The 25570-nt window shown below is 50.9% G+C and overlaps 1 protein-coding gene and 1 pseudogene across 1 annotated transcript in view; one reads left to right on the top strand and one right to left on the bottom strand.

Moving 5' to 3' along the window:
• LOC140457004 (arylamine N-acetyltransferase, pineal gland isozyme NAT-3-like) overlaps window positions 1-2959 on the bottom strand; it is a 10717-nt pseudogene extending 7758 nt beyond the window's left edge.
• The window catches only part of LOC140457033 (EH domain-containing protein 3-like), a 241859-nt gene that overhangs the window by 149605 nt on the left and 66684 nt on the right, over window positions 1-25570 (top strand). The gene's annotated exons all lie outside the window — the stretch shown is intronic.

Below are 25570 nucleotides of genomic sequence, written 5' to 3'. Positions count from 1 at the left end.
CATCCCTCTCTCTCTCTCTGTCTCCCTCTCACTGACTCCCTCTCCCTCTCTCTGTCTCCCTCTCCCTCTCTCTCTCCCTGTCTCCCACTCACTGCCTCCCTCTCCCTCTCTCTGTCTCCCACTCACTGACTCCCTCTCCCTCTCTCTGTCTCCCTCTCCCTCGCTCTGTCTCCTCTCTCTCTCTCTGTCTCCCACTCACTGTCTCCCTCTCCCTCTCTCTGTCTCCCTCTCCCTCCCTCTGTCTCCCACTCACTGCCTCCCTCTCCCTCCCTCTGTCTCTCACTCACTGTCTCCTCTCTCTCTCTCACTGTCTCCCTCTCTCTCTCTCACTGTCTCCCCTCTCTCTCTCTCACTGTCTCCCTCTCTCTTTCACTCTCAACGTCTCACTCTCGCACTCACTGTCTCACTCTCCCTCTCTCCCTCTCCCTCTCTCTCTCTCACTGTCTCCCTCTCTCTCTCTCTCTCACTGTCTCCCTCTCTCCTCTCTCGCTGTCTCCCTCTCTCTCTCTCTCTCTCACTGTCTCACTCTCGCACTCACTGTCTCCCACTCACTGTCTCCCTCTCACTCTCTCTGTCTCCCTGTCTCTCACTCACTATCTCCCTCTCACTCTCCTCTCCGTCTCTCTGTCTCCCTCTCCCTCTCTCTGTCTCCCACTCACTGTCTCCCTCTCCCTCTCTCTGTCTCCCACTCACTGTCTCCCTCTCCCTCTCCCTCTCTCTGTCTCCCACTCACTGTCTCACTCTCTCTCTCTCACTGTCTCACTCTTGCACTCACTGTCTCCCACTCACTGTCTCACTCTCTCTTTCACTCTCACTGTCTCACTCTCGCACTCACTGTCTCACTCTCCCTCTCTCTGTCTCCCTCTTCCTCTCTCTGTGACCCACTCACTGTCTCCCTCTCGCTGTCTCTCACTCACTGTCTCCCTCTCCCTCTCTCTCTCTCACTATCTCGCTCTCCCAGTCTCTCACTCACTGTCTCCCTCTCATTCTCTGTGTCTCCCACTCACTGTCTCCCTCTCCCTTTCTCTGTCCTCTCACTCACTGTCTCGCTCTCCCTCTCTCTCTCTCACTATCTCGCTCTCCTAGTCTCTCACTCACTGTCTCATTCTCCCTCTCTCTGTCTCCCACTCACTGTCTCCCTCTCCCTCTCTCTGTCTCTCACTCACTCTCTCATTCTCCTTCTCTCTGTGCTTGTACCCCTCTCTCTCTCTCTCACTCTCTAAGTCTGTCAATCTGTCTCTTGGTCTGTCTTTTCTCTTTCTGTTCCTGTCTGTCTGTCTGTCTGTCTCTTGCCCTATCTCTCTGTCAGTCTCACTCACTCCCTGTCTCGATGTCTCCTCCCCAACCCTTTCCTCTCTCTCTCTCTGAGTAGACTTTACCTTCCAGTGACTGGGTGAGGCTGTCTGTCTGTCTGTCTCTGTATCTGTTTGTCTACCCCTGTTCCCCTCCATGTCTCTCCTGCTCTCTGTATCTGTGTCTATTTGTCACTCCTCTCTCTCTTTCTCTGTGCATATCACTCACTCTCACTGTCTCACTCTCGCACTCACTGTCTCCCACTCACTGTCTCCCTCTCCCTCTCTCTGTCTCTCACTCACTGTCTCATTCTCCCTCTCTCTGTCTCCCACTCACTGTCTCACTCTCTCTCACTCTCACTGTCTCACTCTCACACTCACTGTCTCACTCTCCCTCTCCCTCTCTTTGTCTCCCTCTTCCTCTCTCTGTGACCCACTCACTGTCTCCCTCTCCCTCTCTCTCACTCACTGTCTCCCTCTCTCTCTCTCTCTCTCACTGTCTCACTCTCGCACTCACTGTCTCCCACTCACTGTCTCACTCTCCCTCTCTGCCTCTCCCTCTCTCTGTCTCCCTCTTCCTCTCACTGTGACCCACTCACTGTCTCCCTCTCCCTCTCTCTCACTCACTGTCTCCCTCTCCCTCTCTCTCTCTCACTATCTCGCTCTCCCAGTCTCTCACTCACTGTCTCCCTCTCCTTCTCGCTGTCTCTCACTCACTGTCTCATTCTCCCTCTCCCAGTCTCTCACTCACTGTCTCCCTCTCCCTCTCGCTGTCTTTCACTCACTGTCTCATTCTCCCTCTCTCTGTCTCTCACTCACTGTCTCATTCTCCCTCTCTCTGTCTCCCACTCACTGTCTCCCTCTCCCTCTCTCTGTCTCTCACTCACTCTCTCACTCTCCTTCTCTCTGTCTCCCACTCACTGTCTCCCTATCCCTTTCTCTGTCTCTCACTCACTGTCTCCCTCTCCCTCTCTCTCTCACTATCTCGCTCTCCTAGTCTCTCACTCACTGTCTCATTCTCCCTCTCTCTGTCTCCCACTCACTGTCTCCCTCTCCCTCTCTCTGTCTCTCACTCACTCTCTCATTCTCCTTCTCTCTGTGCCTGTACCTCTCTCTCTCTCTCACTCTGTAAGTCTGTCAATCTGTCTCTCGGTCTGTCTTTTCTCTTTCTGTTCCTGTCTGTCTGTCTGTCTGTCTCTCTCTTGCCCTATCTCTCTGTCAGTCTCACTCACTCCCTGTCTCGATGTCTCCTCCCCAACCCTTTCCTCTCTCTCTCTCTGAGTAGACTTTACCCTCCAGTGACTGGGTGAGGCTGTCTGTCTGTCTGTCTCTGTATCTGTTTGTCTACCCCTGTCCCCCTCCATGTCTCTCCTGCTCTCTGTATCTGTGTCTATCGGTCACTCCTCTCTCTCTTTCTCTGCCCCTCTCTATTCCAGACTCTCACTCTCTTCTCCTGTCTCTCACTCTCTCTCTCTCTATCGTTTTTTCTCTCTGTATGTATGCCCGATATTCTCTATCCCCTCTCCCTCAAACTGGTTCCAGCCCCCCTCAATTCCCCCACGCCATTCCATCTCTCCGTCCCTCTCTGACCTGAAGGCACCCGTTCCTGAAGCCATCTCTTTGGGGAATGTTGGTGCCTTAACATTCCCTGTGTGTCAGCACCAGCCTCACCCAGTCACTGGGGGGTAAAGTCTACTCAGAGAGAGAGAGAGAGAGAGAGAGTGCGCAAGAGGTGGAGGGGGGGAAGAGAGTGAGAGAGACAGACACAGAGAGAGAGAAAGAGAGGGTAAGAGAGAGAGGGAAAGAGAGACAGACAGATATAGACAGGGTGAGAGAGGGAGAGAGAGAGAAGCAAGGTGAGAGAGAGGAAGAGAGACAGGGTGAGGGTGGGGGAGACAGAGAGAGAGAGAGACACGTAGATAGGCTGAGACAGAGGGGGGGAAATATAGACAGAGTTGAGGGGGAGATCGAGATAGGGTGAGAGAGACACACATCGAGGGTGAGAGAGAGACACACACGGGGTGAGAGAGACACACAGACAGAGTGAGAGAGAGAGGGAGAAATACAGACAGGGTTGAGAGAGAGAGAGAGACAGACAGACAGACAGGGTGAGAGAGAGAGAGAGAGATACACATAGACAGGGTGAGAGAGAGAAAGACACACACACACAGAGTGAGAGAGAGACACAGAGAGATACATACAGACAGGGCGAGAGAGAGAGAGAGAGAGAGACAGACAGACAGATAGACAGGGTGAGAGAGAGAAAGACACACACACACAGAGTGAGAGAGAGAGACACACACAGACAAGGTGAGATAGAGACACAGAGAGATATATACAGACAGGGCGAGAGAGAGAGACAGATAGAGTGTGAGTGAGTGAGTGAATGAGAGAGAGACACACACAGATAGGGTGAGAGAGAGAGAGAGAGAGAGAGAAGGATACACACAGACAGGGTGAAAGAGAGAGAAAAAAGAGAGAGGGGGGGATGCACATAGACAGGGTGAGATAGAGAGACAGACACAGAGAGAGGGGGAGTGACACACAGACAGAGTGTGTGTGTGAGAGAGAGAAAGAGAGACAGAGACAGAGAGATAGGGTGAGGAAGAGCTTATAGGTCAGAGTATTGAGTACAGGGAGTTGGGAGGTCATGTTGTGGCTGTACGGGACATTGGTTAGGCCACTGTTGGAATATTGCATGCAATTCTGGTCTCCTTCCTATCGGAAAGATGTTGTGAAACTTGAAAGGGTTCAGAAAAGATTTACAAGGATGTTGCCAGGGTTGAGGGTTTGAGCTACAGGGAGAGGCTGAACAGGCTGGGGCTGTTTTCCCTGGAGCGTCGGAGGCTGAGGGGTGACCTTATAGAGGTTTATAAAATCATGAGGGGCTTGGATAGGGTAAATCGACAAAGTCTTTTCCCCTTGGGGTGGGGGAGTCCAGAACTAGAGGGGCATAGGTTTAGGGTGAGAGGGGAAAGATATAAAAGAGACCTAAGGGGCAACTTTTTCACCCAGAGGGTGGTACGTGTGTGGAATGAGCTGCCAGAGGATGTGGTGGGGGCTGGTACAATTACAACATTTAAGAGGCATTTGGATGGGTATATGAACAGGAAGGGTTTGGAGGGATATGGGCAGGTGGGACTAGATTGGGTTGGGATATCTGGGTCAGCATGGACAGGGTTGGACCGAAGGGTCTGTTTCTGTGCTGTACATCTTGATGACGCTATGAGAGACAGAGTCAGAGAGAGAGAGAGAGAGAGAGACACAACGGGAGAGAGAATGCGAGGGAAAAGTGGTGAGGGAGAGAGAGGGAGGGAGAGAGTGTGAGACAGACAGGAGAGAGAGAGAGAGAGAGACAGAGAAAGTTAAAGCGAGACACTCACAAACAGAGAGACAGACAGAGAGAGAGAGGGAGAGAGGTAGTGGGAGACAGATGAAGGTATAGAGAGAGATAGAGAGAATGAGTGAGTGAGAGTACCTTCTGCACCCTTCTCACCTCCACCTCTGTCTGCCCTCAGCTTCCTCAGCCTCGATGAATGTGCATTTAACTAGCTCCTGAGGCCTCCCCTCAGGGAGGGATGGTGCCAGTTTACTGATGAAATGAAAAGTCTCTGATCGGGGGAGGGGGGGAGCGGGGAGAAAGTTGGGGAGCGATCAAAAGTCGATAAAGAGGTAACTCTTGTCACCATCGGCTGTTTGAGTTGGATACTGGCCCAGAGCAGGTCAGACAAACAGCATTTCTCCCTCTCCCTCTCTCCCTCTCTCCCTCCCTCTCTCTCTCTCTCCCTCCCTTGCTCTTCACTCAATCTCTCTCTCCCTCCTTGCTGCCTCTCTTCCACATTCTCTCCCTTATTCCCTCTCTTTTCCTCTCTCTCTCTCCCTCTCTCTCTCTCTCCCTCTCTCTCTCCCTCTCTCTCTCTCCCCCTTGCTCTTCACTCAAACTCTCTCTCCCTCCTTGCTGCCTCTCTTCCACATTCTCTCCCTTATTCCCTCTCTTTTCCTCTCTCTCTCTCCCTCTCTCTCTCTCTCCCTTGCTCTTCACTCAATCTCTCTCTCCCTCCTTGCTGCCTCTCTTCCACACTCTCTCCCTTATTCCCTCTCTTTTCCTCTCTCTCTCTCTCTCCCTCTCTCTCTCCCTCTCTCTCTCTCTCCCTTGCTCTTCACTCAATCTCTCTCTCCCTCCTTGCTGCCTCTCTTCCACATTCTCTCCCTTATTCCCTCTCTTTTCCTCTCTCTCTCTCCCCTTGCTCTTCACTCAATCTCTCTCTCCCTTCTTGCTGTCTCTCTTCCACATTCTCTCCCTTATTCCCTCTCTTTTCCTCTCTCTCTCTCCCTCTCCCTCTCTCTCTCTCTCTCCCCCTTGCACTTCACTCAATCTCTCTCTCCCTCCTTGCTGCCTATCTTCCACATTCTCTCCCTTATTCCCTCTCTTTTCCTCTCTCTCTCTCCCTCTCTCTCTCCCCTTGCTCTTCAATCAATCTCTCTCTCCCTCCTTGCTGCCTCTCTTCCACATTCTCTCCCTTATTCCCTCTCTTTTCCTCTCTCTCTCTCTCTCTCTTTCTCTCCCTCGCTTGGCTCCTTCTCTCTCTTGCTTCTCTCTCTCCCTTCTCTTTTGTCCGTCTGCTTCCCTCTCTCTGTCCCGCCGCGAGTTTGCGTCTCTCTCTGCCCCTCTTGCTGTCGCCCTATCCCTTTTTCAGTTTGTTCGACATTTGACCAGTCTCTCTCTGCCCGCCTCATTTTCTCTCCCACTCTCTCCCTCTTTCTCTCCCTGTTCCTCCCTCACTCTACCACTCTTTCTCTCCCTCTGTCTGGCTGTCTCTTTCTCCCTATTACTCATTTACTCTGTCCTTAGCCTCTTTCTCTCTCTCTCTCTCTCTCTCTCTCTCTCTCTCTCGCTCTCTGTCTCCCAGTAAGATCTAGAACGATGACAGACGGTCTGATTAGAGCACGCGATATCGAGGGCTGGTTGGCCATTCTGCCCCCTCCAACGCCATCTTTGGAGAGACAGCTCCAAAGACTCCCGGGAAAATCCCAACACTCCGCTTACAAAATGAGCAACATTCCCCTTAATTCCCCGCATCCGAATTTTGCTCCAAAGCTAATTGCAAAGGGGTGGGGTAAAAGGGGAGAGGAGGCCATTTTGAGATCAGGCCGTGGGCTGCCAGATAAGCCCGCATCAAAGTAGGCCCGAGAAAAAGCCTGAAAATCACACCTCAGACACATTCCAAAACAGCAGCCTGGGGCAGACGACATTAGCACTAACGGATAAGGCAGCAGTCATCCCGGGCAAACACATCCCCATCAACATCTCTTTGAAACAACGGTGGGCCCAGATGGAAGGACACAGAATAAACCATGAGGTACACATTGATTGCCTCTGTTTCCAAGAATGAAGCAGCGTGATTGGCCAGAATGATAGAACGTTCCGGAAGACCATCCAAAAGGTATATAAAAGCAGGGCCCACCAGCTCTGGAATTCGGCCAGTGTAGAGGCAGGACCCTTCGGCCCAACAGGTCCACACTGACCCTCCGAACAGTAACCCACCCAGACCCACTCCCCCACCTCACACTTTAAACCTGACCAATCCCGCCCTAACCTGCACATCCCCTGGGCACTACGGGACAATTTCATCACAGCCAATCCCACCCTAACCTGCACATCCCCTGGGCACAATGGGACAATTTCCCCACGGCCAACCCACCCCAACCTGCACATCCCTGGGCTCTACGGGACAATTTCCCCATGGCAAATCCCACCCAAACCCGCACATCCCTGGGCACTACGGGACAATTTCCCCACGGCCAATCCCACACTAACCTGCACATCCCTGGGCACTACAGGACAATTTCCCCACGGCCAATCCACCCTAACCTGTACATCCCTGGGCACTACGGGACAATTTCCCCACGGCCAATCCCACACTAACCTGCACATCCCTGGGCACTACGGGACAATGTCCCCACGGCCGACCCACCCTAACCTGCACATCCCTGGGCACTACGGGACAATTTCCCCACGGCCAATCCACCCTAACCTGCACATCCCTGGGCACAACGGGACAATTTCCCCACGGCCAATCCCACCCTAACCTGCACATCCCTGGGAACTACGGGACAATTTCCCCACGGCAAATCCCACCCAAACCCGCACATCCCTGGGCACTACGGGACAATTTCGCCACGACCAATCCCACACTAACCTGCACATCCCTGGGCACTACGGGACAATTTCCCCACGGCCAATCCCACACTAACCTGCACATCCCTGGGCACTACAGGACAATTTCCCCACGGCCAATCCACCCTAACCTGCACATCCCTGGGCACAACGGGACAATTTCCCCACGGCCAATCCACCCTAACCTGCACATCCCTGGGCACGATGGGACAATTTCCCCACGGCCAATCCACCCTAACCTGCACATCCCTGGGCACTACGGGACAATTTCCCCACGGCCAATCCACCCTAACCTGCACATCCCTGGGCACAACGGGACAATTTCCCCACGGCCAATCCACCCTAACCTGCACATCCCTGGGCACGATGGGACAATTTCCCCACGGCCAATCCACCCTAACCTGCACATCCCTGGGCACTACGGGACAATTTCCCCACGGCCAATCCACCCTAACCTGCACATCCCTGGGCACAACGGGACAATTTCCCCACGGCCAATCCACCCTAACCTGCACATCCCTGGGCACGATGGGACAATTTCCCCACGGCCAACCCACCCTAACCTGCACATCCCTGGGCACAACGGGACAATTTCCCCACGGCCAATCCACCCTAACCTGCACATCCCTGGGCACGACGGGACAATTTCCCCACGGCCAATCCACCCTAACCTGTACATCCCTGGGCACTACGGGACAATTTCCCCACGGCCAACCCACCCTAACCTGCACATCCCTGGGCACAACGGGACAATTTCCCCACGGCCAATCCACCCTAACCTGCACATCCCTGGGCACGATGGGACAATTTCCCCACGGCCAATCCACCCTAACCTGCACATCCCTGGGCACTACGGGACAATTTCCCCACGGCCAATCCACCCTAACCTGTACATCCCTGGGCACGATGGGACAATTTCCCCACGGCCAACCCACCCTAACCTGCACATCCCTGGGCACTACAGGACAATCTCCCCATGACCAATCCACCCTAACCTACACATCCCTGGGCACTATGGGACAATTCCCCCACAGCCAACCCACCCTAACCTGTACATCCCTGGGTCACACTGGTCATTTGGCGCACTGACCACTGGACTACTGAAGCCAGCCACCAACCCGCGGATGCCTCCTCCTACCGTCCCCTCGACCTCACCTCCCATCATCTCCCAGACTGTGTGCAACCTCCTCACCTCAGGAGATCTCCCACCCACAGCTTCCAACCTCATCGTCGGGGAACCCCGCACTGCCCGGTTCTACCTCCTTCCCAAGATCCACGAGCCTAACCACCCCGGGCCCACCCATTGTCTCAGCCTGCTCCTGCCCCAACCGAACCCATCTCCATCTAACCTTGATACTGTTCCATCCTGGTCCAGGGACTCCCCACATAGGTTTGAGACACCCCCCCCTCCTCCCCACGACCTCCACCTCCTCCAAGACTTCCATTTCCCAGTCCCCCAATGCCTCATCATCACCATGGACATCCCAATCCCTCTACACCTCCATCCACCATGACCAGGGCCTCCAAACCTTCCAGCTCTGCCTCTCCCGACATCCCCTTCCACCGACACCCTCATTTGTTTGGCCGAACTGGTCCTCACCCTTAACAATTTCTCCTTCGAATCCTCCCACTTCCTCCAGACGAAAAGGGTGGCCATGGGCACCCACGTGGGCCCCAAGCTTTGCCTGTCTCTGTGTCGGCGACATGGAACAGTCTATCTTGCACAGTTACACCGGTACTAATCCCCCACTTTTTCCCTCCGCTACATCAATGATTGTACTGGCACCACCCACTGGAAAATGTGGGCATTTTCCACAAACCCACTGACTCCCACAGCTCCCTGGATTACACCCCCTCCTACCCTGCCTCCTTGAAAAATGCTATCCCTTGTTCCCAACTCCTCCGCCCCCCGCCACATCTCCTCCCAGAGACGCCCAGAACACACCAGATGGCCTCCTTCGTCAAAGGCCACAATTCCCCCTCCCACGCGGTTGACGGTGCCGTCCAACCCATCCCATCCACTTCCCGCACTTCCAGCCTGGAAAACCCACCCCTCCAACCGCAACAAGGACAGAACCCCTCTGGTCCTCACCGCCCACGTCACCAACCCCGCTTCCTCTGCCAATTCCACGACCTCCAAACGGACCCCACCACCAGGGATATATTTCCCTCCCCACCCCGATCTGCTTTCTGGAAAAACCGTTCCCTCCGTGACTACCTGGTCAGGTCCACGCCCCCCCCCCACCAGCCAACCCACCCTCCCCTCTCGGCACCTTCCCCTACCACCGCAGGAACTTCCTCCCCCCTTCACCTCCATCCAAGGCCCCAAAAGGAGCCTTCCACATCCATCAAAGTTCCACCTGCACATCCACCAATCTCATTCATTGTATCCGTTGCTGCCGATGCGGTCTCCTCTACATTGGGGAGACTGGGCGCCTCCTAGAGGAGCGCTTTAGGGAACATCTCTGGGACACCCGCACCAATCAACCACACCACCCCGTGGCCCAACGTTTCAACTCCCCCCTCCCACTCTGCCGAGGACATGCAGGTCCTGGAATGTCGAAAAGTGCAGCACAGAACAGGCCCTTCGGCCCATGATGTGTCAAGGAATATTCCTAAGCTAAAACAAAATAACCGAACCTGCTCATCCCTCATCTCCCTGCTCTCCATGTGCAAGTCCTGCAGTCGCTTCAATGTCCCCAAAGACTCTGCTTCCACCACCATCGCTGGTAACACATTCCATACATTCACAACTCTCTGCGTAAAGAACCTTCCTCTGACGGTCCCCTCTATACCTTCCTCCTAATATCTTCAAACTGTGACCCCCTCGTGCCAGTTAATCCTGCCCTGGGGAAAAGTCTCTGGCTGTTGACTCTATCCACGCCTCTCATTACCTTGTACACCTCGATCAGATCTCCACTCTTCCTCCTTCTCTCCAGAGAGAAAAGTCCGAGCTTATTCAACCTTTCTTCATAAGGCAAGCCCTCCAGTCCGGGCAGCATCCTGGTAAACCTTCTTTGCACCCTCTCCAAAGCCTCTGTATCTTTCCTATAGTAGGGCGACCAGAACTGGGCACCATATTCCCAGTGTGGTCTCACCAGGGACTTGTAGAGCTGCAGCAAAACCTCGCGGCTCTTAAACTCGATCCCCCTGTTAATGAAAGCCAAAACACCATATACTTTCTTAACAACCCTATCCACTTGGGTGGCAACTTTGAGGGATCTATGTACTTGCACACCCAGATCCCTCTGTTCCTCCACACTGCCAAGAATCCTGTCTTTAATCCTATATTCAGCATTCGAGTTCCACCTTCCAAAATGCATCACTTTGCACTTATCCAGGTTGAACCCCATCTGCCATTTCTCAGCCCAGCTCTGCGTCCTGTCTATGTCACACTGCAGCCGACACTAGCTCTCTATACTATCGACGGCACCTCCAACCTTGGTGTCATCTGCAAATTTACTGACCCCCACCCCTCAACCCCCTCATCCGAGTCATTGATAAAAACTACAAAGAGCAGAGGCCCAAGACCAGAGCCCTGAGGGACCCCCCTCAACACCGACCTCCAGGCAGAATCCTTTCCATCTCCAACCACTCTCTGCCTTCTGTCAGCCAGCCAATTCTGAATCCAGACAGCCAAATCTCCCTGTAACCCATGCCCCTTGACTTTGTGAATGAGCCTACAATTAGGGAAGCTTATCAAATGCTGAAGTCCATATACACCACATCCACTGCTCAACCTTCATCGACCTGCCTCATCAAAGAACTCAAGAAGATTTGTGAGGCAGGTCCTGCCTTGAGATAGCCATGCTGACCGCCTTTAAACACGCTATGCTTTTCCAAATAGTCATAAAGTCCTATCCCTCAGAATTCTTTCCGAAACCTTGCAGTCCACAGATGTCAGACTGACGGGTCTGTGATTGCCAGGGATTTTCCCTATTCCCCATCTTGAGAAGAGGAACATTCGCCCTCCCTCCGATCCTCCAGTACGACTCCCGTGGAGAGTGAGGAGGCAAAGATCTTCGCCAGCGGCTTAGCAACCTCCTTCCTCGCTTCCCGGAGCAGTCCTGGGGATAAATCCGGTCTGGCCCTGGGGACTTAGCGATCATAATGTTGGCCAAAACTTCCAGCACATCAACTTCATCGACCTTGAGCTTGTTTCCCAGCTCCTCAAAGTTCTCATTCGCGACAAGGTCCCTTCCCTTAGAGAAAACTGAAGCAAAAAACTCATTTCGGGCTTCCCCGATCTGCTCAGACTCCACCCACAAGTTCCCCCCACTATCCCTGACCAACCCTACCTTCACCCTGATTCTCTTATTCCTCACGTATCAGTAAAACGCCTTTGGGTTGTCCCTAATCCTTCCCGCCAAGCTTTCTCGTGCCCCCTCCTGGCTCTCCACAGTCCATTTCTGAGCTCCTGTCTAGCAAGCCTGTAATCCTCTAAAGCTGTGCTTGATTCTTGCTTCCTCTACCTTGCGTAAACCGCCTTCTTCCTTTTGGCGAGACGCCCCTCCGCTCTCGTCATCCAAGGCTCCTTCATCTTACCCCTTCTTACCCGTCTCAGAGGAACAAATTTGTGCAGCTCTCGCAACGACCGCTCCTTAAACCGTCTCCCCGTGTCTGCTGTGCCCTTTTTGTGGAACAATTGCTCCCCAGTCTGTACTTCCCAACTCCTGCCTGACGGCGTCATCATTTCCTTTCCCCCCAATTAAATATCTTCCCTCGGTAACCGCTCCTTTCCCTCCCCCAAGACTACGGTAAATGTGAGGCAGTGGCGGTCACTGTCACCAAAGTGCTGCCCCCTGACCCCTGTCCTGGCTCGTTGCCGAGGACCAAATCCAAAATGGCCTCTCCCCTCATATCGGCCTGTCTACGTACTGAATAAGGGAAACCAACCCCCCCACCACCCCGCCCCCGGACTCTGTCGACAAATCGTTTCTGTAGCTGTGATGAACTCTCTGATTAGCGATGCTACACCCCCCTCCTCTTTATCCCCCCCCCCCCCTCCCCCGTCTCTGTACCTTTTAAACGTTCTAAACCCTGGAACATCTAGCCACCGTTCCTGCCCCCTGTCAAATCCACACCTCCATTATGGCCCAGAACGTCCTGGGCCTCCTCCATCGCCAAACCATTGCCATCCGATACCTGGAGGAAAAGCATTTCGTCTTCCGCCTCGTGACCCTCCGACCCTCATTCGCCCCCCGCCTCACCTTGCGCCACCTCCAACCTGCCAACTTGGCACCACCCTCTTGAACTGCCCTACCTGTCCATCTCCCACCCATCTGCTCCACCCTCCTCTCCAACCGAGCACCTTTACACCCCCCCCCACCTTCATCTACCTATTGCATTCTCAGCTGCCTTCACCCCCACCCCCCAACCCCACTCCCCTTCTCCCATTCATCTCTCAGCCCCCTACTCCCCCCCCCTCCAGGCCACAAGCCTCATTCCTGATGAAGGACCTTTGCCCGAAACGTCGATTCTCCCGCTCCTCGGATGCTGCCTGACCCGGTGCGCTTTTCCAGCCCCCCCACCCTCGACTCTGAGACGGAAACTGGTCGACCCAGGGCTGTAAGAAACGGCAGAGAGTTCTACATTGGGGGGGGGGGCTCCCGAGTTTGGTCTCCCTTACGTCGGTGAGACCCAACGTAGACTGGGTGCCACTGAAGCCCACAAGTGCCAGCCTGACCTCCCGGACACCACCCCCAGTTCAATTCCCCCTCTCACCTCCCTCTCTGATGTGTCCATCCTCAGCCTCCCCCCCCTCCCCATTGAATGGAGTTTATTGTCCTGTGCACCGAGGCACAGTGAAAGCTTTGTCTTGCGAGCAAACCAGGCCAGTCACAGAGTGACGTCGCGTCGATAAGTAAATAATAGAGAAACAGCAGCAAAACCCAAACCACAGGGAGAGGTGAATGTGAAGAGTTTGAGAGCCGATTCAGTCTCCTGACAACAGTAGGGTAGAAACTGCTTTGAAACCGGCTGGTTGGGTGTGTTCAGGATTCCCGTACCTTCTCCCCCGATGGGAGAAGTCGTAGAAAATCACTGCCAGGGTGGGACGGATCTTGGAGAATGCTGGCGGCCTTTCCCTGACAGCGGGGCCTGGTGGATAGGTTCGATAGGTGGGAGGTTGGCCTTTGTGATTGTCCAGGCCGAGTTCCCCCACTCTCTGTAACCGTCTCCGATTGTGAATAGTACAGTTGCCCTAGCAGGTAGTGATACATCCAGACAGAATGCTCTCGACGGTACACCTATAAATGTTGACTAGGGTATTCACCGTCAGCCACATTCCCTCAGCTGCCTGAGGGAAGAGGAGACGTTGCTGGGCCTTTGTAACCAGTGCGTCCACATGAAGAGTCCAAGAAAGCTTGTTGTGGATGGCCACTCCCAGGAGCGTGACATTCTCCATTCGTTCCACCTCTGTGCTGTTAATGTCTGGGGGGGGGGCATGAGTTCCTTGGTTTTGCCGGCATTGAGAGCTCGGTGATTCTCAGTGCACCATTTTTCCCAGGTCTTCCCCCTCCCGGCTGGAGTCTGTTTCATCACCACCTGAGATTCGACCGAGTCTGGTGATGCCGCAAATTGTAAAGGAGCAACGCCTCTTCTTCCACCGAGAGCCAGGAGGACTTAAATTTCCCAGCCTCCCCTTTTCCAGTCCCACCTCCTCCATTCCATCCCTCCCACCCACCCCTCCCTCCAGTCACCGGCGGCACCAATCCCTCCCATCGACCCAATACTTGTGCTCACCTCTCACTGCTGCACCATTCTGCGCATCTCCCTGACTCCCCCCCAGCCCCCACCTCCAGTCCTGGAGAAAGGCTGTACCCCGAAACGTTGACTGGCCCAGCTCTTGGCACTGCCTGGCTTGCCGTGGTCTCCCAGCCCCCGATCTGCTTCCTTCAGTCAGCCACTCCAACCCACTGACCCCCATCGGCACTTCCCGCGACCACAGGAAGGCAGCCAGGGTCATCAAACATGCCTCACTCTCCCGGCTACACTCTCTTCCAAGGTTGTTCATTGGGGGGGGAAGATACAAAAGCTCAAACACGCAGACTGACAGAGTCAAGAGCAGCTTCTTCCCCCCCGTCAGACATCGGAATAGACCCCTCAGACCTTAAATTTCAATGTTGATCCTGCTCTCTGTGCATCATCTCTTCAGCTATAGGACTCTCGATTCTGAGAAATACTTTGTATCACATGAAGTGCATGTCCACAGGCAAAACCAAACGTTTCACAGTACCGACATGTATGGGACATTGATAAATCATATCAAATCAAACATATGGCCTACCCAATGGCCTGTACAGACACAACGTGACCCTCCCAACTCCTACACTCAACACATTGACCCATACAGCCACAACATGACCCTCCCAACTCCTACACTCAACACACTGACCGATACAGACACAACGTGACCCTCCCAACTACGACATTCAACGCACTGACCAATACAGCCACAACGTGACCCTCCCAACTACGACATTAAACGCACTGACCAATACAGACACAACGTGACCCTCCCAACTCCTACACTCAACGCACTGACCAATACAGCCACAACGTGACCCTCCAAACTCCTACACTCAACGCACTGACCAATACAGCCACAACGTGACCCTCCAAACTCCTACACTCAACACACTGACCAATACAGCCACAACGTGACCCTCCCAACACCTATACTCAACACACTGACCAATACAGCCACAACGTGACCCTCCCAACTCCTACACTCAACACACTGACCAATACAGCCACAACGTGACCTTCCCAACTACGACATTCAACGCACTGACCAATACAGCCACAACGTGACCCACAACAAACCAACACCCTGCTTGCTGGTGCCCTCCTGCGACCTTGTAAATCCATCCCTGACCTCACTACCCTTAACCTCCTGTATTCTGTAACTATAATTCAGGTTCCCATCTCTCTGCTGCATTAGTTTAAATCTCCCCTCCCCCTAGAGAGCATTAGCAAATTTTCTCCCCTAGGATATTGGTCCCCTCTGGTTCAGGTGAAGACCATCATGTGTGTAGAGGTCCCACCTTCCATAGAAAGAGCTCCAATTATCCAAGAATCCAAAACCCTCCCTCCTGCACCATTCCTGCAGCCAAGTGTTCAGGTCCACTCTCTCCCTGTTCCTTCCTTCACGAGCACGTGGCACAGGCAACAAACCAGAGCTAACAACTCTGTTTGTTCTAGCTCTGAGCTTCCACCCTCGCTCCCTGAATTTCTGACATAGATCCCCACCTTTCCTCCTACCTATGTCGCTGGTGCCTATGTAGACCACAACTTGGGGCTGTGCCCCCTCTCCCTCAAGAATCCCGAAAACAGAGACATCACAATCCCTGGCACCTGGGAAGCAACACACCAATCATGAATCACTCTTGTTCCCACCAAAACCTCCTCTCTGTCCCCCTAACTATGGAGTCCCCAATGACTAAAGCTCTGCTCTTCTACCCCCTTCCGCTCTGAGCAACAGGGACAGACTTTGTGCCAGAGACCTTTGCTCCATTGCTCCTCCATAGTAAGTAGTTCCCCCTCAACAGTATCCAAAACGGTATACTTGTGTTGAGGGGAACCACCGCAGGAGATCCCTGCACTGCCTACCAGCTCCCTTTCCTGCTCCTGGCAGTAACCCATTTACCTTCTTCTCGTGGCTGTGGAGTAACTACCTCTCTGTAACAACTCTCAATAACCCCCTTCACGAATGATCTGAAGTTTCTCCAGTTCCCGTTCCCTAACACGGTTCGCGAGGAGCTGGTGTTGGGTGCACTTCCCACAATAGAAGTCAGCGGAGACATTAGAGATGACCCTTACCTCCCACATACTGCAGGAGGAACCTTCAACTGCCCTAACCTCCATTCCTGTTATTCTAAATTCCCAAATAGACCATTGAAAATAAACATGTAACATGACCGAAAACACTTATCACCGTACACACTGACACACAGAACGTTTGTTTGGTTAGAGGAGAAGGATGGGTGGGAGACACTACCCAGGTAGTGTTTCAGGTTAAGCAACAGCCCAAATATGTAACCTCGTGACCTCCCTGACTGCCTCCAGGAACTGAAAAAAACCGGAACGATAAAGAAATTTAAACTATACACTCACGTATCCCAACAGGCTCCGCTGCTCCCTGGTGACCTCGTGACCTCTCCAACTACCTCCAGACCTTTAGCACTGTGGTAGCCCCCATCAATGTTTGGAAAATTAAAAGTCCCCATTATTACAACCTTATTGTACATATATATATATATGAGATCTCCCTATATATTTGTTTTTCATTTTCTCTCTTGATTAGATTAGATTAGATTAGATTACTTTACAGTGTGGAAACAGGCCCTTCGGCCCAACAAGTCCACACTGACATGCCGAAGCGCAACCCACCCATACCCCTACATTTACCCCTTACCTAACACTATGGGCAATTTAGCATGGCCAATTCACCTGACCTGCACATCTTTGGACTGTGGGAGGAAACCGGAGCACCCGGAGGAAACCCACGCAGACACGGGGAGAACGTGCAAACTCCACACAGTCAGTCGCCTGAGGTGAGAAATGAACCCGGATCTCTGGCGCTGTGAGGCAGCAGTGCTAACCGCTGTGCCACTGTGCCACCTTGCCACCCACTACCCACTCTTAATATTGGGGGGCCTACAGTACAATCCCATCAAAGCAATCTTTCCATTTTTATTTTCAATTTCTACCCATATATTTTCGCTTGATGATTTTTCAGAAATATCTTCCCCAGTTCCATGTTATTGATGGTTATGTCTGCAGGAAGTGGGTTTGGTTGTGAATCCTATCAGATCGTATGGATCAGTTGTAGCAGCAGTTAGAGGCAATGAGGAATTTACAGGAGTTAGGGGTGTGATGGATGGCAGTTAAAGGAAGGGAGAAAAAAACCGCAGATACAGTCAGGTAGATGGGTTACCTCCAAGAAAGGTAGGAGAAGGAGGCAGGTAGTGCAGGAGTCTCCTGTAGCTCGTCCTATCACAAACATGTATGCTGTTGTTGAAAAGGTCAGGGGTGACAGACTCTCAGGAGCATGAACAGCCAGGTTTCTGGTACCAAGACTGGCTCGCATGTAATGAGGGGTACGTCAGGTTCCAAGTGATCGATTGTGATCGGGGACACTCCAGTCAGAGGCATAGCCAGACGTTTCTGTGGCCAAGATAGAGACATCAGTTGCCTCCCTGGTGACAGGATCAAGGATATCTCAGAGAAGGGGCAGGATATTCTCAAAGGAGAGAGAGAGAGAGATAGAGAGAACAGTAGGAGGTCATTGTACACATTGGGACTAACGACATAGGAAGACAAATAGACGAGATTCTGAGAAGAGAGAAGTTAGGGAGGAATTTAAAACATAGGTCCTTGAGGGTAGTAATATCTGGATACTCCTGGTGCCACAACCTAGTGAAAGAAGGAATAGCATGGCTGAGGAACTGGTGCAGGGGAGAAGGGTTCACATTTTTGGATCATTGTAATTTTTTCTGGGATAAAGGTTACTGTGTCGAAGGACAGATTGCACCTGAATTAGAAGGGGACTAATGTATTGGTGGGGGAGACTTGCAAAACATGACCTACTCTTGGGAAATAAGGCAGGGCAGGTGACTGAGGTGCCAGTGGGGTAGCGTTTTGATTTAATTTGACTTATTTATTATCACATGTATAAAAGTACAGTGAAACGCTTTGAGTCCAAGCAATACAGACAGATCATAGTAAGCAAGGACATACTGATCATAGTGTTAAAAAAATACTTGGATAGAAGCATACAGGTTAAATGACACAGGGCGTACACCAGGCAAGGTTAACATTAGCAAGGTCAGCATGATTTGAAGGTAGAGAGTCCATTCATCAGTCTAATAACAGCAGTGTAGATGATGTTCCTGATCCAGTTGGAGCCTGTGTTTAAGCTTCTGTATCTTCTGCATGATGGGTCTTTGATGATGTTGGAAGCCTTTCCATGGCAACGAGCCGTGTAAATGGATGGAAGATTGGCTTCCGTTTTAGGGCCAGGGACCATAATCCTATCAGTTTTAAAACACTGATGGAAAAGAATAAAGTGGATTTAAAAGAATTGGAGGAAGGCCAATTTTGATGGCATTGAGCAAGTACTTTTAAAAGTTGATTGGAAGTGGATGTTTGCAGGTAAAGTGGCTGGAAAATAGAAATCCTTCAAAAATGAGTAAACAAAGGTCCAGAGACAGTATGTTCCTGTTGGGGTGAAGGGCAAGGCTGGATAACTAGAGAAATTGAGGCTCTGGTCAAGAAAAGAAGGAAGCATACGTCAGGTAAAGACAGCAGGGATTGAGTGAATCCCTAAGGGAGTATAAAGGCAGTGGAACTATACACAAGAGGTCAATCAGGAGGGCAAAAAGAGGGTTTGAGAGAGCAAATAGGGTTAAGGAGAATCCAAAGGGATTCTATAAACACACTTAATGGTAAGGTACTGGGGAGTGTTGGTGAACTTGGAGTGCAGGTTCATAATTCCTTGAAAGTGAAGTTGCAGGTCGATAGGATAGTGAAGAAGGTGTTTGCTATGCTTGCTTTTCTTGGTCAGTGCATTGAGAACAGGAGTTGGGAAGTCATGTTGTGGCTGCACAGGAATTGGTTCGGCCACTATTGGAATGTTGCATGCAATTCTGGTCTCCCTGCGATAGGAACGATCGTGTGAAACTTAAACAGGTTCAGAAAAGATTTACAAGGATGTTGCCAGTGTTGGAGGCTTTGAGCTATAGGGAGAAGCTGACTAGGCTAGGGCTGTTTTCCTTGGAGCGTCAGTGGCTGAGGGATGACCTTGGAGAGGTTTATAAAATCATGAGGGGCATGGTTGGGTGAATAGCCATGGTCTTTTACTGGAGTCAAAAACAGAGGGCATAGGTTTAGGGTGAGAGGAGGAAGATTTAAAAAGGACCTGAGAGGCAACTTTTTCACACAGAGTGGTGCATGTGTGGAATGAGCTGCCAAAGGAAGTGGTGGAGGCTGGTACAATTACAGCAATTAAAAGGCATCTGGATGGGTATATAAATAGGAGGGGTTTAGAGGGTGTTCTGGACGAGGTGTCTTGCAAAATTCAACTACATCCTTGTGTTGTCCAGGCCAGTAAAAATATCTTAGCCTGTGTTTTCTTCACCCGAAATGGCCTGCAAGTGGTAGCTTATGCACCACTCGCAACATTTTCCTTCTATACCCTGCAGGCAACACAATTTGATGAATCTCTGCCCACTTCTCATCTGCTTGAATGTGTGCTGGTCTGCATTTCCTTCATTAAGACATCATTTGTTAAGTAATAACACACGGTGATGCATTCATTCTCCTCTGCAAATGTCTTTTGACATAACTGTTTTAAGTTCTCATCTTTCTGCTGTAACTTGATCTGCCCTGCAGGGCTAAAGATACTTGCATGTTCACCTATTTGTTCCTGCTCTGTCCCACTTATCTAATCAAAAAAGGTCTCAGATAAAGCTATGTCAGCTTCCTTACCTGTGCCTTTTGATCTCTCCTGTTTCCAAACATGTGCCTCTGTGACCTCGTTAAGACACAATCTGGGAAAATTTCCAAATAAGTCTCCTGCAGGGCTTCAGTTGCTTGAGTCTCCACTGGTTTTGCAACGAGAGTATGCAGCACACCTACCGGTGAATCAGTTATGTCAGTTGCAAGGACAAATTGTATTCCTGGAGCTGAGAGTTTGTCCAGTACTCCCACCACAAATTCTCCACTCTTCTCTGGACTCTCTAGCCTCACTTTACATAACTGAGCACTTCTTCTCTCAGCATGAATTCCTGTAACCAGTCCCTTTTCTGGCAATAGTCTCTCGGGAGTTCATATCTCCTCATCCTTCAGCATGACAGACTGAAAGCATCCTGTGTCCCTTAATATTGTAACCTCCTGACCAAGTACTCCTGTCCTATGTGAATAAACTTTCCCCTTGCATGTATATTTTTTAAGCAGATCTGGCACTTCCACCTTAATCAACCCCTGATCATCTTGTCCACTCTGAGGCAGTTGTCTAACTTCCCTTGTGCTTTTTGTTACTAGTCCAACAAAACTCCCAGGCTTGTCTGGTTTTCCTACATCTGGCTTTCTCCGCGCCCACCAACTCTGTGATTTTGTGTGGCCCACTTCATTACAATGAAAACACCAGAGCTTTTATACTTCTTTGTCCCCCTCAAGAGTTTCTTTTTTACCCTGTGGTAAGTTATCCTTATGATCTTCACGGAGATCTACCTTTCCCTTTCCACATGTGGATTTCTTTTTGTCCCAGTTTCTATCCCTCATGGACTGAAATTGATTCTGGAAGCCAAACTGAGTTTTATGAAGCAGCTCATAATCATCAGCCACTTCAGCTGCTAACCTTACCATTTTAACTCTCTGCTCTTCCACATGAGTTTGCATTATTTCAGGTAATGAATTTTTCAATTCCTCCAAAATAATTACCTCTCTCAGGGCACCATCAGTTTGCTCAATATTTAAAGGTCTTATCCATTTATTAAAATTACTCTGTTTGATCCTTTCAAACTCAATATAGGTTTGACCAGGGTCCCTCCTTAGATTCCTTAAACGTTGTCTATAGGCTTCTGGTACAAGCTCAGATGCAGTTAAAATGGCTTTTTTCACCTCCTCATACTCCCCAGGTACCTCCTCTGATCGTGATGTGAATACCTCACATGCTCTACCTACATGTTTCATTTGGATCAACAAAACCCACATTGCCACTAGCCATTGCATTTATTTTGCCACATTTTCAATTGAGATGAAAAAGGCTTCCACATTCTTCTCATCAAATTTGACCAATGCTTGAACGCACTTAAACATTTTCTCACTAGGCTTCTGACCACCAAGGCTTGCTCCTCCTCACTCTCTTCCTCACTGAGCCTACCCTCAGCCTTTATCTCCAGCCTTTTTAAGTGTCAGGTTTTGAAGTTCAAAAGTTTTCTCTTTTTCTCTCTGTTCTGCTGCTCTCTTTTCTTCCCTCTCTTCTGCTTTTAATCGTAACTCAAACTGTCCCATTTCTGCTGCCCTTTCCTTATCTTTTGCCTCTCACTCAAGCTGATTCATTTGCAATTGAATTCTTGCCATCTCTATAGATTCTGATGGTTTCTCCAGCAAGTTTAAATTCTGAGCTACTGCTGTAATTCTCTCTGCTTTCCTCACAGAATCAGGCAGTTCCAATTCCAGCTTGTCTGCGAACTCCTGCAGCTTGGTCTTATTCACCTCTTGCAAAAACTTACAAAGTCACCACATCCACATTCAGAAAACCTTTGGTGACTGAAAGAGCCATTACTGTCCCAAGCTGTGTCTCCCCAACCAAACCACCACCAGGAATAAAGACACTAGCGCCCACCACTCACTGTTTAAAATTCCACAAAGAGCCCCATGTCTGTTATGGACTACACCAGACCACTCAAAGCATTCTCAAGTAGGCAGCCCAGACCATAACTTTGCAATTTGTTTTGTTAGGTGTACAGTGAAAGTTACCTAGAGTGAGGTAGGTAGGTTGACTCCCAGGTTTTAAAACAGACAAAAATGTATTCACCAGATTCACAAAGAACAGAATAAAGACCCCCTACAGAACTCAGTCTATCCAAACTAGACTTAATTATGTGGCTCCGATTAAACACAACAGTCCCAATAAGCAAACCCCCTTAAAACAATGGAACAGGTGTTTACAAGTTGAAGGTCGAAGGGCAGAAAAAGAGAGAGAGCCTGTTCACACAGTCCCCTGCTGAGGTCCCAACTAGTTCTGGACTGAACTCAACTGCTCAGCTCGAGGAAGCCCATTCCTGATGAAGGGCTTTTGCCTGAAATGTCGATTTTCCTGCTGCTCAGATGCTGCCTGAGGACCTGCTGTACATTTCCAGCACCACACTCTTGACTCTGCTCAGTTAGAGAGCTGACCACTCCCCTTCCATTATACAGGTCACTTCTGAAACATGACCACTTTGGCCTGAAGTCTCATCTGTTTGTATATAAACAAAAAGGCCTCGCAATACCATTTAATCTCTGGACCAAACCAGTTTAATCAGCACTGGGAGCATTTAAAAAACCAAAGACATAGTATCCTTGAGAAAACGAACAGATTTTAGCAAAAAGGAACCAGCTTTGTGACAAGGGATATGGGCCAAATGTTGGCGAATGGGACGCGATGAGTTTAGGATATTTGGTTGACATGGAAAAGTTGGACGGAAGGGTCTATTTCCACAGCTCTGTGACTGTAATAGTGTCCCCTCCAGCTGTGAAGTCATCCATGGGACTCACGAGTATTTTTGTCACTGATCTGACTGTCTTTGAGCAATTTAATGCTGTGTTTTCATAAAGTATGAGTTCTGTGTGAAGAAGGATAAACTGTTTACCACGTCCATTGCCTTCGATCCTGTCAACTCCCTTGAATGGTTGACCTCTTTACAGAGTTCTGTTATTGTGAACTGTTCAGATTTCTTTCAGTGGTTTTGAGTTTGCTTCACTTGGCCATTCTCCTTCCCAGCATGCATCAGAAACTTCCCTGACCAGCCATTTTAGGTTATGAGCAGTTCAAGAAGAAAGTTCACCTTCTTAACAACAACAAGGAATGGGCAATGAATATTCTCCCAGCCAGCCACACCCACATCCTGGGAGTGAATTAAAAATAACTCCTGATGTACCCACAGGGTTCTCACTGTTTGTGTAAAGCAAACTCTGTCCCTGTCAATCTCACTTTAATGCAGCACTTCTCGATGGTTTAATGTGCTCTCCCAGTCTTTCCAGTACAATGGCACCCCCTGGTGTTTGTACTGCTTCAGATAAAAAATCCAATCACAAGAACCAGACATTAACCACAGCTTGTATCTCAAGACCATGACCTTATTAACATTGAACCCTTTTGTGACCGTGTTCTCTCCTCTGTCACCAGGGCCTGGGCAGCATCCCCCTCATTTGTACAGACAGATGCAAAGTGTTCATTTCACATCTCAGCCACACCCTCCTGCTTCTGTGTAAATCCCCTTGTCAGTCCCTAATCAGTCCTGCTCCTCCGTTAATCACTCAGTTGTTATTTATATGTCTACAGAAGACTTTGGGATTCCCCTTCATGTTAGATTAGATTAGAATACCTACAGTGTGGAAACAGGCCCTTCGGCCCAACAAGTCCACACCGACCTTCCGAAGAGCAACCCATCCAGACCCATTCCCCTTCACCTAACACTATGGGCAATTTAGCATGGCCAATTCAGCTAACCTGCACATTTTTGGACTGTGGGAGGAAACCAGAGTACCCAGAGGAAACCCACACAGAAACAGGGAGAATGTGCAAACTCCACAGACAGTTGCCTGAGGCGGGAATTAAACCCGGGTCTCTGGCATTGTGAGGCAGCAGTGCTAACCACTTTGCCACCGTGCTGCCTGTTGCTGGTCTTTTCTCATAATTCCTCTTCGCTTCAGTTATTTGCTTATTCCCCGCACGTCTGAACCTTCAATATTCATACAGGTTCGCAATTGTATTTTCTGCCTTGCACCTTGTCAACGTGCAGTCCTTATACACATCCATTCCCCACAAGAACGGCCTGAGGCCCTCTGCTTCTTCCTCTCCCACAGACCAATCCAGTCTCCCTCCACCAACACCCTCCTCTGCCTCACTGAACCAGTCCTCACCCTCAACAACCTTTCCATTAACTCTCCCATTTCCTCCAAACCCCAGGGGGTGGCCATGGGCACCCAGATGGGCCCCAGCTATGCCTGCCTCTTTGTTGGCAATGTCAAACAGTCCCTCTTCAGTACGTACTCAGACATTGTGCACCAACTCTTCTGCCGTTATATCGATGACTGAATTGGTGCAGCATCCTTCTCCCAGGATGAACTGGAGCAGTTCACCGACTTCACCCACAACTTCCACCCCGCTCTCAAATTCACTTGGTCCATCTCGGACACCTCCCTCTCCATTTTTGACCCAACCATTTCCATCTCCGGTGACAGTCTCCAAACAGACGTTTACTACAAACCCACAGACTCCCATAACTACCTGGACTACACCTCCTCCCACCCAGTATCCTGCAAGAACTCCATCCCATTCTCCCAATTCCTCCGCCTCCACTGCATCTGCTTGGACGAGGAGACATTCCACTCGCGAACATCCCAGATGTCCACCTCTTCCAAACCCGGTGCCTTTCCTCCCTCTGTCATCCAGACAGCCCTCCACCACACCACCCCCATTCCCCACTACACTGCTCGAAACCACCCCCTCGACACAATAAAGACAGAGGCCCCCTTGTCCTCACCTACCACCCCACCAGTCTCTGCACCCAATGCATCATCCTTAAATATTTCTGCCAACTTCGAACTAGACCCCACCACCAAGAACATCTTGCCCTCCCCCATCCCTCTCTGCCTTCCACCAGGGCTGTTCCCTTCGACAGTTCTTGGTTTACACCACTTTCCCCACCAACACCCCCCTGCACCCCCAGGTACCTTTCCATCCAACCGGAAAAGATGCAAAAACTGTTGGTACACCACTCCCCTCACGTCCACCCAAGGCCCTAAACAGTCCTTCCAGGTGAGACAGAGGTTCACCTGCCTCACCTCCAGCCTAGTTTACTACATCAGGTGCTCCCGGTGTGGTCTACTCTACATCGGGGAGATCGAGCGTAAACTGAGGGAACATTCACCGAGCATCGCAGCTGGGCCTGAAGGGGCTGACTGGACTTCCCAGTAACCTTCTATTTCACTTCGTCCGAATCACTCTCTTTCCGACATGACCATCCTTGGCCTCCTCCATTGCCACAATGAACAACACTGCACATTGGAGGAACAGCACCTCATCTTCCGCCTGGTCAGCCTACAGCCCAGAGGACTCAACACTGAGTTCTCCAATTTCACATAACCCCACTTCCGATTCCCCAACTGCCTTCCCAGGCCCGCCCCATCCCTTCCACTGCTCCCCAGCTACCAACCAGACTCATTCCTCCCATTGACCAACCAGGTCATACCCTCTGCCTGCCTTCACCTCTCCCCACTTCACCACCCTGCCCCTCACCACCCCCTTTATCTGCAGCTCCCCTTACGCCCACCCCCTGTCCTGAAGAAGGGCTACACCCGAAACATCGACTTCTCCATTTCCTGA

Source organism: Chiloscyllium punctatum, chromosome 3 (assembly GCF_047496795.1).
Source record: "Chiloscyllium punctatum isolate Juve2018m chromosome 3, sChiPun1.3, whole genome shotgun sequence".
NCBI classification, from domain to species: Eukaryota; Metazoa; Chordata; class Chondrichthyes; order Orectolobiformes; family Hemiscylliidae; genus Chiloscyllium; species Chiloscyllium punctatum.
Note: the sequence above shows the minus strand (reverse complement) of the source record. Positions and strands in the feature narration are given on the sequence as shown.